Source organism: Mastigoproctus giganteus, chromosome 7, assembly GCF_048544385.1.
Source record: "Mastigoproctus giganteus isolate SK-2022 chromosome 7, ASM4854438v1, whole genome shotgun sequence".
In the NCBI taxonomy this organism is placed as follows: Eukaryota; Metazoa; Arthropoda; class Arachnida; order Uropygi; family Thelyphonidae; genus Mastigoproctus; species Mastigoproctus giganteus.
In genome coordinates this window covers 101096258-101112469 of record NC_143581.1, presented here as the reverse complement: position 1 = coordinate 101112469, position 16212 = coordinate 101096258, and positions in this window count along the sequence as shown.

Sequence of the window (16212 nt, the reverse complement as noted above, 5' to 3'; positions counted from 1 at the left end):
ATCAAGACAAAAAGGAAGCATGGCTCAGAAGATCACGCCCTAGTTTCTACCGGAGGAGAGGAGGTCCCACTGGCTGTCCTGAAGCAAGAGATTTAACTGATAAGCCCTTATTTCATTTGTGCGAATGTAAGCTTAGAACATGACACAAACAGATACCATTTCAATGCTTCCTTCCTAAATATTTAACCTTTGTGAATTTTTTAATAAAATGGGAATTTCTCCCAGAGTAGTTGGTACACAGAATCGTACAGCAAAGTGCTGGGGGGATAAGAACCAAAAGGGGATGAACCTGTTCACATTAGAACGCAGGTAAGACGGCCTAAAGATGATGAGCACACCAAAAGTACTTTGCCCAAGGTTCTCCTGTTCCAACCGTTCTTGTTCTATGTTGAAGTGTTTTGTGAATTGAATTGTTGTAGCTTGTAAATCTAGAACCAAATAATAAGTCTATTGAAGGAATAGTTCCAGTGATACCAGAATCCAGTATGTTGTAAGCAAATACCGGATCCTTGTTCTGAACAGAAACCTAGAAGCTTATATACACACATAATTTTAACTTCTACACAAACCCACTAGATGGAATGTAAATCTGTATGCATGTTTTCTTTTGTGATAATAAATATTGTTATGTGTTACACAATGTCTCATTCTCTCTGCATGTAATCAAATACACCAGTTCGAACCCAGGAGGGGTCATAGCGGGGGATCGAGTTTGACATTCTGTGTTCACTCGATCTTTTAAACACAACGTGAATTCGATGCTGCAGCGATTGGGTGCTAGAAAAGCATTTAATAGCCGAGAGCACGGATTTTGTCCTAGCCCGACGATCATCTCATTTAGAACAATTATCATAGGAAAAGTAATACGGCCATAAGTCGAGGGGAATAAGCACAGAAAGAGAGAAAGACAGGAAGAGAGAGAGAGCCCCTGACACAATTCTCTGCCTCTGACTCTCTCTCTCTGTCTCTGTGTGTTCAGGTTTTTCAAAGGCAAAGTATCTCTAAACATTGGGATGCAAATATTTCTCTCTCTCTCTCTCTCTCTCTCTCTCTCTCTCTCTCTCTCTCTCTCTCTCTCTTCGGGTTTTTCAAAGGCAAAGTATCTCTAAACATAGGAATACAAATATTATCAAGCATTGGAAATAACACTTTACGTGTACCTGGCTGTTGGTTCTTTCTGCAGAGTTGCAAACTCAACCCAGTCTTCGGAAATATTGTTCAAGGAATTAGGAACGTGGATTTCAACCTGGGCAATCTCCCACTTGCCGTTTCACTTTTTAGCTTGCAGAAAGGGCCGATATATATTTAATCCTAAAAAAAAAATACATAAAATTAAAGAAAATAATGAATTTCAGATTCTCAACGACAAATGAACCCTTTTAAAATAAAATCGCAGGCTTGGCGTTAGTTGCGACATCAGCGACGGGTGGGCTGTGGGAAAAGGAAATGAGTTGTTTCCGTTATATGAGAGAGATACAACAAGCGCTCAGCATGTTCAAAACATATGATCATAAAATGACAGTCTTCTTTGGCAAAGTATCTCTAAACATTGGGATACAAATATTATGAAGTCTTGGAAATGAAACTTTACATTCTAGAATAAGAATGAAAAACATTGGAAAATAAAAACTGAAAGTTTTTATTTTCAAATGACATTAAGCTTGATATACCATCATCAATATTATTTATAAATACAGGAAACAATAATGGACCCAACACTGAAACCTGAGGGACTCCACGAATAACATTAGTCCACGATGAGCAGTGTCCATTGATTACCACTCTCTGTCTCCCCTCAACCACCCTTTTCTACTGCAGTGTATTCTAGAGGTAACCAAAGGGAGTAATACTCTTGATCTGATTATCAGTAATGATTATTCATGCATTCAGAATCTTCAGATAAAGCTGTAATCTCTCAACACTTGGTGATAGATCATAGTGTATTGATGTGGAATATACAAAGAGATATAACTTCCATCAATGGTAAAGGGAATAGTTTTTGCTTTCGTAAAGTAGTAACTGTAGTCACTACAGTAATCTCAGACAGTTTTTAAATTATATATTGTGTGACAAACTGATGATTGCTAACTGCGATTGATAACATCACCACTGATGATGTTACTAACCGCAGTTATCACTGATGATGTTACTAACCGCAGTTATCACTGATGATGTTACTAACCGCAGTTATCACTGATGATGTTACTAACCGCAGTATCACTGATGATGTTACCAACATCAGTCATGATGTTACCAACCGCAAATTCAAAATGGGAGGCATTCAAGGAATTTATCTTGGAAGTTACTAGGCTTTTCTTAGCAACTAAAAACTACTGTTCAATGTTTTGCCCTAAATGGATGTCACCTAAATAATGAGACACGTGATAGAGAAGAAAAATGCATGAGATCCAAGTAAATTTTCAGGTGATATATAAGCCTATGGCAGATATAAGCTAGTCTGTAATCTAATTAAAAAAAGGAGATCAGGCAAGAAAACAGATTACGAGAAATTTTTGGCAAAAGATGCAAAGAAAATCTGCAAACACTTCTTTATTGTGTAAACTATAGAAGGAAGGGATGAATCAGTTTAGTCCACTTGATATCGATGGTTTGATTGCTAATGATCCTGCACAGTTAGCTGACAAACTCAGCTAAGTGAGCATTTTGCATCTACATTCACACATGAGGAATTCTGTAGGGAGCGGAGCAGAAGCGGATTAAGGTCGATTGAGCCCCAGGCGCAAAAGAAAATATTGGGCCCTTTCAAAAAAAGAGAGACAGGGAAAATAAAAATGCATGTTAATCATTTTTTTAAATAAATAAAAAATATTATGTACTATTAATGTTTTATATCTAATAAAATTTGAATATAATATATGTATTATATTATATTCGCGTCTTTTTTGTAATTTGTCTTTTTTCGGCCCTGATAGATGTCGTTTCATTTTTATAGCTACCATTGGTAGCCTACCAATGAAAAGAAAATATAAACTTTAATAGTCTGAATGATTAGAATACTAGAGAAGAGATTTTTCGTTATAGTGCAATAAATTAATGATTAATTAAAATTCAAAAATTATTCATAAACTACGAAAATCCACGCGCTGATGTAACAACAGGAATTAATTTTATCTTAATATAATTTCAACAATATACGATATACGCGTATTTGCGTATATCGTAAGTCTGCACAGCAGGAGAACCTTTGTAAGTACAAAGTAGAAAATACGATTCTATTGCTCCGATGAGCGGTAGCGCAGCCGCGCGGGGCCTATGCAGCGTAGTACGTGTATAGTATGCAGTGTAGTAATGAAAACAAGCGAATATAAACATACTATCAGGTTTTACCGCCGATTATAAACTTGTACGTAATTAAAATTGCACATATGAAACCAAAAAAAAAAAAAAAATCAAATTATTATTTTAGGGTTACCCGTAATTAAATACATTAACCCGTATTTGTGTCTGTATATTGTGTATGTTCTATGGTTGATTTGCTGGACGAAAAAACCCCCAGTTACTGGGGAGTAAGAACCTTTGCTATCTACGCCTGAGACCAACTAACTCAGCCACGGAGTGAAAAAAGCCCATTAAAGTTTCTCGCGTCATCGACGGGATTCGAACCCAGGCCTTTTCCACCCAGTGTGGGGTGGACGGTGACGATACCACTGTGCTACACGCGCAGACGTATGAAACCAAACTTGGTGTCATTAGAAAAAAGTGTAAAGTTGGGGTTTTGAGGGGCCCTTCAGAAGTCGGGGCCCAGGCGCGCGCCAGGTGCGCCCGCCGTTAAATCCGCAGAGCGGAGAGTAGAAAATTATTAAACTCTAACAGGGAGCTAAATGATTTTGTAATAACTCAGAGGAAAGTGGTAGGGATTTTGTTGAAGTTAAAGACCAAAATGGCACCTGGGCTGGATGAGATGTACCCAGTTATATTAAAGGAGGCAGTAAAGGAAGTAATCAACTCCTTAGCCTTAATTGTGAGAGCATCCTTGGACCCAGGGGAGGTACACAAAGACTGGAGATGTACAAATGCATCGCCAATTCACAAAGGAGATCAAAGGGTGATGCAAGTAATTACAGAGATGTTAGTTTAACTTCTGTTCTGGGGAAAATAATGAATTCACTGGTTAAAGAAGCGTTGCAGAATTATTTAGACAAGAGTGCAGTAATAGTTTAAACACTACATTGGTTTCTTAAGGTCTTGCCTAACCAGTTTGATTGGTCAAACTGATCTTGTCTGACCAGTTGAATAGAATCTATGATGTGGTCACATCATAGATTCTATTCAACATCAAGTTGCACTTCATCAGTTGCAATTCATCAGTTAAATCAGTTTTTGCATACAAAATTGTTAGCTAACAGAAAAGACAATGAAGTCATTACACATAGTACATTCCACTCTGCAAACAGAGGTAGTGATTGATCCGCATTGAAAATCTATTCTACTGTATCATTAAGTATCAAAAATTTTCTTACTAGGAATTTTAATTTGGAGATTGAATAACCTCTCCTGAGCCTGAAATCAACGCTTGCCAACAAGTCATTTAATATGTTCATTGTGTGCCTATCTCCAAATGTATTTAGTACTCTAGGATGAGGCAAAACAACTGCTTTTGGATACTTTAATTGTGTGAAACATTCCTTTGAAAATTCAACTCTTCATAAATAGTGTTAAGATTTTCAAGAATAATTTTAACTTCAGTTTTTGAATTGGATATGGTATTTTGTATTTTAACAAAAATTGCCTTCTCTTATTCAGATAAGAGAAGGCAATTTTTGTTAAAAATAGGCAATAATAATAATAATAATAATTATTATAATTATAATTATAATTATTATTATTATTATTCCTCCCTGATTGGAGGTTCCACCTCGGGACAGGTATTGGTACCAAGTACACAGGGTGGTTGTTGTTATGTCTGGTGTTATTGTTGGTCGAGGAACTCTCTGACTATCATACAGTTGTTCAGGATTGCGACTTTACTGAGTTCCTTGTAAGTGTTCTCTGGAAGACCTATTGCTGCTAGGTGGTTGACACGATGATCGGGATGGTCGTTACTTCTTGCATATGCCACATCTCCTTGAGCTCATATCTTAGGCTCATATATTTCCTAATTTTTTCTTCATGGGTTTTTTTGGGCATTGCTAGTGTTGGGTACCGCTATGTCAATCAGATAGGTAGCCTTATGCCTTATCCTTCTTTTCAACAAGGGTTATGTCCGGTCTGTGTGCGGGATTGTCCTATCCATTATTATGGTGCTGTCCATTACAGCTTTGGGTTGGGGGTCTCTACTACTGCCTGGGGTTCGTACTTGTAATACGGTACACTTTCTTCGAAAAACTGGTATTTCCTTGCTAGCTTCTGATCTATTATCCTGGCTACTTGGTCTTGTCTATGAGTGTACTCAGTCTGGGTGAACACCTTGCATCCCGCGGTGATGTGTTGGATCGCTTCTGAGGCCAGTTAGCATCGTCGACATGTGTCATCGAACACTCCGGGCTCCTTGGCGATGAATTTTCTATAGTTCCTGGTGTTGATTACCTGGATTTGGATGGCGAGGGTGAATCTTTTAAGGGCACAAAAGGTGATATAGTTGTACACGTTGGCACTAATGATATTAAGAGTAGGAGACCGGCGGAATTACTTAACAAGTAGAAGCCAATATGGCCGTCTTACCGTGCGGACGTGTTTCAGTCAGCTCCGTAATTTTTGATTTTAAATATGTGTCTTAAGTGTTATTTAACCCAAGAAAAGTATGCACACAGGATTATAAAGAACAGAGGATCACGCTGGTGAGATATTTTTGTCATTTACTTGGGAACATCGTCGGTTGAAGCGTTATTTATCTGTATCCTTTGTTGTCAGACCGCATGGTCACCATGTGGCTGACGGCAGGGCTATAGAGAGGCTGCCGATTAACGCAGCGGCCACGTCTCAACCTGATACCTTGACTAGGGAGGTGCTATAGCGACTGTAACCTTGGACAGTGACAGGGTCCCAACCTTTCAACAAACTGAGTGATTTTATGAAGAAAGCTAATATGGGATATCGTGTATCCCCCCCCCTGCCATAAACTCTCCATTGTAAGGCGCGAACTATCTCCTCGACCACACCACTGTATTTTGAATGCCACCATTGTGCTCGCCGGCCCCTAGGAATCCCCTAGAGAAGTAGTTCCACTCTTCTAGGGGTATTTTTGCATTCGGCTGGTGTCCCCCCCAAAGTGAAGTGGGGGATAGACAATATCTTTGAAAACTGTTTGTGCAGCAACAGATAAACCTACGAACTTGTGGTGGGTAACAACTGCCATCTTTTTAAAAGGGCTACCAGAATATACTGAAGCATTCCCGATTATCCGAACTCTCCTGATTATTCGGAATACGTAACAATGGAAGGGAGACACGAAAAAATTAAGGACTCCCGGATGCAGAAACAAAGCGACGAACTGGCCATAATAGATTAACCAGACAAGATGGAGGAGGCCCGTTCCGGGGCTACCTTAAGCAAGAGGAAAAACCGAAAGGAAGTGGATCCTAAATTCGAAAGGGAGACCCTCTCGCAGGCCGAAACAAGCGAACAACCCGAACTAGCAGCATCACAAAGAGATGCAAACAATGAAAGACAGCAGGAGCCACAACTGCACCATGCACTGCTGGAGGGCTCAGTCTATGAACAATCCCTCAGACTGAAAACGGCCCTAGAGAATATTTTTAAAGAAAACCCAAATAGGATATCTACGGGTCTGAGGTCCCAAATAGTGACCATATTTTACAAAATGGAGACAATCCTCCATGACACATACTTAGAAAGCCAAAAAGCTACTACAAGGCTACAAGCCTATATGGAATGCGGGGCCAAACAAATGCCACAGCGCGCCTCGACATACTCGGAAGCGCTGAGGACTCCATTAACAAATGAAGTTCAATCGACCGCAGAGGCGCAACAGTGGAAGAGAGCCTTATTACCCACACCAAACCTAGTGATCCTTAAACCTAAGGAGGCAAGTAAAAGCTCCACATGCGAGGAGGTTAAAACAAAAATAATCAACAACATGAGGGAGGACATTAAACATTAAAGGAATGCGAAAAATGAGAGACGTAGGGTTGGTGATAGAAACAGAAACCAGACAAGAAGCACAGAGCATAATAGAAAACCCTAAAATAGACTCCCTTGGTCTACGGCCCAGCCACCCAAAAGGAAAGGACCATCAATATTAATCTTTGATGTAAACCCGGAAGTTACGGCCGCACAGCTCGTGGAAGAACTATACTACAAAAACATACAAAAGGAAATACCAGATAAGGAATCTGGTATTGCGCATGATGTAATAACTCCAAAATTCCACGTAAAGGCAAGAGGCGGAATCAATAATAGTTGGAGCGTTGAACTCAGCCCAGAGGCATGGCAAGTCTTAAAAGATAGGACAAGAGTATACATAGAATGGGGTAGCTATCGCTTTCGGGAACGAGTGGCAGTTCCCAAATGTTTTAGATGATGCAAGTTCGGCCACTCCTCCCACGTATGCTCCCAAACGGTCCCAATGTGCGGACATTGCACTGAGAAGGGACACGGATTTAAGGATTGTCCGCACAAAGACAAAGAAGCTGCCTGCGCAAACTGCAAGTCCATGAAGCTGGATCATACCCACTCAATCAGGGACCCCAATTGCCCGACCTATCTCAAAGCCAAGAGCAACTACCAAAATAGAATCAACTATGGGGACAAGAACTAAAGAATATAATAAAACAATGATCAAAATAATACAAATAAATGCACAGCGAGCCAAAGCAGTGGCAGACCAAATCAGGGTCAAGGCTGACGAGGAAAATATAGACGTAATTATTCTGCAAGAGCCATACGTCCACGGAGGGCGGGTAGCGAGGTACCCACTCCGATATAAGGTATTCCATACTGAAGAGGACACCCCATGGGCAGCGGTTCTAATCAGAAATGCAAACATAACCGCAACCAAAATAACCCAACTCTGTACGGTCTGGGCTGCTTGTGCCCAGATTATCACAGCACTGGGTTCCCTTTATGTTGTGGCCCTCTATAGCAGGCCGGGACAGGAAATGGAGACCACAATTAGCTACTTACGTCACCTCCAGAACACCCTACCAAACGAAAAATTAATTATAGGAGCGGACGTCAACTGTCGCTCCCCGCTATGGCATAGCGCCACTGCTGACCGAAGGGGAACTGCAAACGGGCAACAGCTCGAGGATTTCATACTGGGTTCGCAGTTCACAGTATTGAACCAGCCGCACCAGTTACCAACATACTGCAACACCCTCTGGGAGGCCACTATAGATATCTCCCTGGCAACTAGAAACCTGGCAAACCACGTGGCCGACTGGAGGGTGGAGGAAGCGTGGACCACCTCGGACAACCGAGTCATCACCTGCAAAATAACTAGAACACTGACAAGGGAAAAAATAGTAAAGCAAATAGCCACAGATACGCTGTCGCCAAGCCAGACTGGCCGAAATACAAGGAGCTTTTAACTACAGTGATTTGTAACAAACCGCCGTCCCTGGATCCACGAAACAACCCACATGACCTACAGAAGGCAACCACGGAACTGATAATTGACATAAGCAATCAAACCATCAGGAAAAAACATCCTCAAATGGGAGCGGTCTCTTGGTGGACTCGGGAGATTGCAGTCCTCCGGCGGAGAATGATGAAAGGAAGAAAAGACTTTCAAAGAGCCCGAAGAACATGGCCAGCAAATGAAGTCGAAGCATTAAGACAGAGATATAAACAAGCCAGAAACCAATATACCGAAGCCATCAAGAAAAGCAAAAGACAAGCTTGGGAGCTCCTAGGGAATCCACAACTGGAAACACTGACCCTGGGGAGTAGTCTATAAGGTAACTACCAATAAGCTTCCCAGGGGGGGAGGTGACTGCTACCACCAGGACCCAGCATGGAAATCTTACCACCACTTGGAAGCAGTCGATAAATAACATCCTAGATGCAATATTCCTAAAACTAGAAATGCCAATCTTACCAGCACAGCAACACATATGTGAAAACAACAACTACAACAGTCAAGAGATAGAACCCCCCCCCCTTTACCCTGGATGAACTCGGGGAGGCTGCACGTTCAAATCAGAAACAAGAAATGCCCAGGCCTTGATCTCACTGAGCCCGAAATATTGAAGAAAACAGTGGAATTTCAGCCACAATTACTCCTCACATTATACAATAGATGCTTAGAAACAGGCCTATTTCCAACTACATGGAAAATAGCTAACCTAAAATTAATACTAAAAAATCCTACAAAGAATCCAGAAAACCCCGAGGCCTATCGACCGATCGCACTGCTCCCATTGGCCAGCAAGCTGTTTGAAAGATTGCTCCATAAAAGAATAACAAATCACTATGAAACAGCAGGCCTCCAATCGGCAAACCAGTATGGCTTCAGACCGGGGACTCAACTGTGGATGCACTGGGGAATCTGCTCAAGAAAGTGCAGGACTGCAGATAAAAGTACTTGCTGCTCGTCTCCGTTGATTTTGCCGGGGCGTTTGACTCACTTTGGTGGCCAAGCGTCCTGGCGAGGCTGAGGAAGGCCCGATTGCATAAACTTCTATAAAGTCATCGAAAGTTATCTAACCCAAAGAAGAGTGGAGATAAACGTGTAGTACCAGAAACTTACGAGAGAGGTGCACAGAGGATGTCCGCAGGGGTCGGTTCTGGGGCCACTCCTGTGGAACATGGTCCTCAATGAGTTCCTAGAAATGGACCTGGGACCTGTGGAAGCGCATGCGTTCGCAGAATAACTTACCTTGACAGTGGAGGCAGACTCCAGGGTCCAACTGGAGGTGTTGGCAAACCGGACACTACAGTAGCTACAACAATGGGCTTCCAAAAACCAATTAAGAATTTCACCAGAAAAAACCTCATCAATCCTCCTCAGAGGGAAACTACAATTGCGGCGGCCCCCGCAAATAAAAATTGAAAATGTCACCATAAAATTCGCGAACGAGCTAAAGTACTTAGGCGTAATCCTGGATAATAACTTGTCTTTCCAGCAGCACCTGACATACATCCGGAGAAAAATCAGGGCCTATTCTGGGATGGTAGCCAGGATCACAAAGAAAGACTGGGGGTCTCAAAAAGAGAACCCTGTCAATATACTACAAAACAACTTTCCTACCAGCAATCACCTATGCAGCAGCGGTGTGGTTTCCCAAAGCAGCACTGGTTGTGAACAGAAGAACACTTGAAACGATCCAAAGGACCATATTACTCACAACAATGCGAGCTTGCAACACAGTAAGCACCCCAGCACTGCAGGTGCTTGCCGGAGTGCTCTCCATGGATCTGGAGGTTATCAAGGCAGGGTTGCTGTTCCTGCTGTCCAGGGGAGTGGCTGCCACCCACCAGGGCTACACGACTGATCCGGCGAATAGTCTAAAGAATGAAAAAGTCAGGTTACGGACCCACCTCCTAAACCTTTGGCAGAGAAGGTGGACTGAGACCACCAAGGGAGAAGTGACAAAAAAATTCCGCAAGATATATCCAAAACAACCGGTGTGGCACTTCCCAGGGTACCACATGACAAAACTGTTAACAGGACATGGCCCCTACAATGAAAAGCTTTTCGGGCTGGGTCTCACCGACGATCCCAGCTGTACATGCGGGGAGAGCGAAAGCTGGAGCCACATAGCTTATGAATGTCCACAATATGAGGACCTCAGAAGGAGTCTCATATCAAGAATCAGATACCTTCTGAAGGGATTGTAGTCCCACTTCCTGGACTCAGAGGAAGAATACAGGGCGCTCTCCCTCTTCGCGCAGGATCTATTCGCTAGGAGGAAAATGCTAATCGCAATCTACAGCAATCAACACAGAGACTGACAAGAAACGCTACCAGATGAAACAGAAAATCGAAATTCGCGGGATCCCAGACTCGACCAAATGGAACGCTGACAACTGGAAGAGACGTTAGGACAGGGATTACCCAATGAGTGACATTGAAAACAGAGAAGAGATAAAAAGCAGCATAACTGCCAACAGATTGACGGCGACACGAAGAGGGCACTCTAGTTCCCTTCACCTTTTATTCCTACATCCTTGGGGAGGGAGGAGGGGAAGACCTTCGCTCCCTCTCCTTCTCGCCACCCTACATCTTCTACTCTGGTGGGGCATGGGCATGCCTCACTGAAAACTGGGGCTACCTACTCTATTGGTCCCAAATTTCTGTCTCTCACCCCCCCCCCCCAATCTTCTGTCTCCTCCCCACTTCTATCTTTATGCTAACGAAAGCCCCACACAACAAAAATTAACGTGCCAAAAATCCTTGAGCCCAAATTCGGCATAACAACCTTAGCGATCAAACCCCCACGCCAACTCATAGGTGTATGTATACATGTGTGTGAAATTGTACACATGTATATATATGTGTGTCCATCGTCACTAAACTAATGGTTTTTATTATTTTTTTTTTATTTTATTTATTTATTATTATTATTTTTTTAGAGATCCTAGCCACTGAAATCTCAGGAAAGTAAGCGGCAGGACCTGCCAGAGTAAAACTGAGTCTACTGGGTTCCTGGTCTGCCTCCACGGGGCGTAAGTGGGGCAACGTTGGGCCTCAGCAGGAGCCTATCGGCTAAATGACCAGATGAACAACGGTACACGAAACTACACATGAACAAGTCCCCCACACTTTTAAATCTCTGGCATTTCCCAGTGAACTGGTTCATCCACAATGAAAGCAACGCAGAGATGGGGGGAACCACTGGTGCCGTATGACAATAACACACTTTACACTTTACGTAACAAGTACAGGTCACTGTTGAAAAAAAGCCGCGAATTAGTGTTCAATTTGAAAGTGTCTGCAATTCTGCACAGACACGATAGGAGGGAGTATATGATGAGAGCCCTGTCGATCAATTCGGCCCTGAAAAGATTGTGCAAGGCTCAAGGGGTAGAATTTTTTTCAGCCTGGCTGTACTTGTTAACAGGAGAGTATTTAAGTGTATCCCATTCCTGCTTCTACTGGGATGGGATACACATAAATAAAAAGGATGCAAGAATGTTTGCTGATGCTATCGAGGCAGTGTTAAGTGGGTCGGAAAACTCCTAGCTTGGGGGAATACAAAGACTAACAGATTAACAGTAGCCATTGGCAGAGGTGAAAGTGATTCTTGCACTGCTTCTATTGGAATGAGTAGCAACCTGGAAAATAAGATGCAAGATATTTCAGAGACTGCTGGGAATCATGGGGTACAAGTAAACACATGGGTTGTGTTAGGGTAGCTAAGAAAAAGAACAGGTGCATGTATACCTGCGTGTACACCAATGCTAGGAGTTCAGTAAATAAATTTGATGAATTTGAGGTATTGCTCAAAACATCAAACGCAGATATCGTTGGGATTTCAGAGAAGTGGTGTCACACAGATATAAGGAATGCAGAACTGGAATTTGGGGAGTACAATGTCTACAGAAAGGATAGGCAGGATAGGAAGGGAGGAGGGGTTATGCTATTAGTTAAGAAATACATAAAATCCAAGGAAGTGAAGCCAGTCAACATCGCTGGACAGTGCAGTGTCGAGTCAGTTTGGTGTGACATAAGCATTGGGAGATAAAAATTGAGAGTAGGAGTGTGCTATAGGCCTAATGACTCTGATGAGTAAAATAAGAAACTGTACAGGGAAATAGAGTGGGCAAGTAAATCAGAGAGTCTTATAATGGGAGATTTTAATTTCCCAGATATTGACTGCAATTTGGGGGCTGGTCACTCACACACCGGCAGGCCTTTTGTGGGTTTATTGGATGATTGTTTTCTACATCAGCATGTTCGAGAGGCAACTAGATGGAGGAATACTCTTGATTTGATTATCAGTAGTGATTCTTCATGAATTAAGAATCTGCAGATAAATGAACCACTAGGTGGCAGTGATCACAGTGTGCTGAAGTGGGATTTACTCAAAGAGGTAACTATCATTAGGAGTAAAGAGAAGGGTTGTTGCTTTCGTAAAGGCGACTAAGATGGACTGAGACAGTATTTAAATTCTTTACAGTGGGACCAACTGATGATGTTACCAACAGCAAATTCAAAATGGGAAGCATTCAAAGAACTTACCTTGGAAGCTACAAGGCTTTACATACCAACTAAAAAATATTGTTCAAGGTTTAGGCCTAAATGGATGCCAGATGAACTAATGAGACATATGGCTCATTAGTTCATCTGACAAAATTAATGGAGGCACTGGTTAAAGAAGCACTGCAGAATCATTTAGACAAGACTTCAGTTATAACTCGGACACAGCATGGTTTTGTTAAGGGGAGGTCTTGCCTGACCAATTTGATTGGATACTATGATGCAGTCACAAAAGAACTGGATGCAGGGAATAACTTTGATATTATATACTTGGATCTTAGAAAGGCTTTTGATACTGTTGCACATGAAAGACTGCTACAAAAATTGGAGAAGTGTGACATTGGAGGTAAATTGCTGCTATGGATAAAGGGGTGGTTGAGGGGGAGAAGACAGAGTGTGGTAATCAATGGACACTGCTGATCGTGGACTAATGTTATTAGTGGAGTCCCTCAGGGCTCAGTGTTGGGTCGATTATTGTTTTCTCTATTTATAAATGATATTGATGATGGTATATCAAGCTTAATGTCCAAGTTAGCAGACGATACAAAGGTTGGCAGGGTTGTCAAGGACACTACTCACACTATGCTGCTGCAAGAGGATCTGGAAAGGTTGAGCAGATGGGCTGAGAGGTGGCAAATTAAGTTTAACATTGACAAATGTAAAGTACTACACATGGGAAACAGCAACCCCAGAGCAACGTATCAACTCTGTGGTACTACACTGACAGTGGTAGAGAATGAAAGGAAATTGGGGGTGGTTGTGCAGGCAGATATGAAGTTCTCTGAGCAGTGCAGACGGGCTGCAAGAGTAGCTCATGGAGTATTGTCAATGATAGACAGGAATTTTTCCAGCAGGGATAAGGAGGTGATTATTCCATTGTATAAGGCAATGGTCAGGCCACACCTAGAGTAATGTATACAGGTCTGGAGGCCTCATTTCAAGAAGGATGTAGAGCTGCTGCAAAGAGTACAGAGAAGGGCAACAAGATTAGTGAATGGAACAAAGGGGTGCTCTTACGAAGAAAGGCTTAAGTTTTGCAAATTACAGTGTCTGGAGACTAGGACCAGCGAGGTGATCTGATAGAGGTGTATAAAGCCTTGAATGGTTTAAGCATGCTCAATGCTGATGGGATTCTTCCTCTAGCTCAGAAAAATCACCTGAAAGGGCATATATTCAAATTGAGGAAAGACAGATGTAGGATAGACGTGCGGAAATTTGCCTTTAGCCAGCGGGTGGTTGGTTGGTGGAACGGACTTCCATCCGTTGTGATGGAGGTTGATAGTCAGCTGGACAGGTATTTTGAACGAACAGAGGGGTGAAGTGGAAGTGGGTTTTTTTTTTTTTTTTTTTGGCTGATGCTGCATAAGCTTGCTTTCTTGCATCAAATGCCTCTACTAATGCTAATGCTAACCTCAAAAATCATCAATCATACAGCATGATGGAAGAGATAGGGAAGGGTTGACCAGAACCTAGCTCTAGAGACTAAACATGGGTTCCCCTAATGCATGAAGAATCACTACTGATAATCAGATCAAGAGTATTACTCCCTCTAGTTGCCTCCCGAACATGCTGATGTAGAAAACAGTCATCCAATAAATCCACAAAAGCCCTGCTAGTGTGTGAGTAACCATCCCCCAAATTCCAGTCAATAACTGGGAAATTAAAATCTCCCATTATAAGACTCTCTGATTTACTGGCCCACTCTATTTCCCTGTACAGTTCCTTATTATATTCATCAGAGTCATTAGGCCTATAGCACACTCCTACTCTCAATTTTGATCTCCCAATGCTTATGTCACACCAAACTGACTCAACACTGCACTGCCGGCGATGTCGACTGGCTTCACTTCCTTGGTTTTTATGTGTTTCTTGACTAATAGCATAACCCCTCCCCCTTTCCTATCCTGTCTATCCTTTCTGTAAACCTACTCCCCAAATTGCAGTTCTGCATCCCTTATATCTGTGGGACACAGATATAAGGGATGCAGTCTCTGATATGACACCACGTCTCTGATATCCCAACAATATCTGCCTTTGTTGTTTTGAGCAATACCTCAAATTCATCAAATTTATTTACTAAACTCCTTGCATTGGTGTACACGCAAGTATACCTGCACCTGTTTCTATTCTTAGCTACCCTAACACAACCCATGTGTTTACTTGTACCGCAATGGCTCCCAGCAGTCTCTGAAATACCATGCATCTTGTTTTTCAGGCTTCTGCTCATTCTAATAGAAGCAGTGCAAGAATCTCTTTCACCTCTGCCAGTGGCTACTGTCAATCTATTGGTCTTTGTCTCCCCCCAAGCTAGCAGTTTTCCGACCCACCTAACAGTGCCTCGATAGCATCAGCAAATATTTGTGATGTTGATGAACGTCGTGGCGAGATCTAATGTTCCTTACATTTCGAGTGTACAGCTCTAAAACGGTGTTTGCAGGCCGGCCGCTAGATAGTACACCGAAATGAACCTATTGGTAACTCTCTAGGAGGCTTGTGGATCAGCTAGTGTATAATCTTGCTACATCTACTCGGCCAGATAGTGACTGGAGGGAGTCCGAATAGTGTGTATACGGGGAGCATTGTCGAGGACACGTTATGTCAAGGATCTGGTTATATTCTTACCACGTGTACGCCCTATCCAAAAATTTCATTACTTCATACAACATTTCCCTCTCACTTTTTCTTACTATTGAACACACCGTGAATTGTCAAACTAATAGAGCAAGCTTATCTGCGAAAAGATCTAAACCTCCCAAGCACTTCCTAATTCATTTCACAAATATACGTGGTCTCAATTCTAATCTCAACGATGTGTATTTCCACTTGCAGTCTGACAAACCCCATGACCTTTTTCTGACAGAATCTCAATTATCGGTTGATTCAAGTACTGCTCATCTCTGATGCCCAAATTATTCGCTGTATGATTCCTTTCACCTCAAATGTGGTATTTGTGCACATGTCCGTTCTGATATTCCCTGTCAGAGACTTGGCAATTTGGAATCTCCTCTGTTTGATCTTCTCTGGCTTAAAATCTTTCTACCTCATTGTGTCAAATTCATCTGTTTTCTCTACCGTTCTCCCAATTCCAC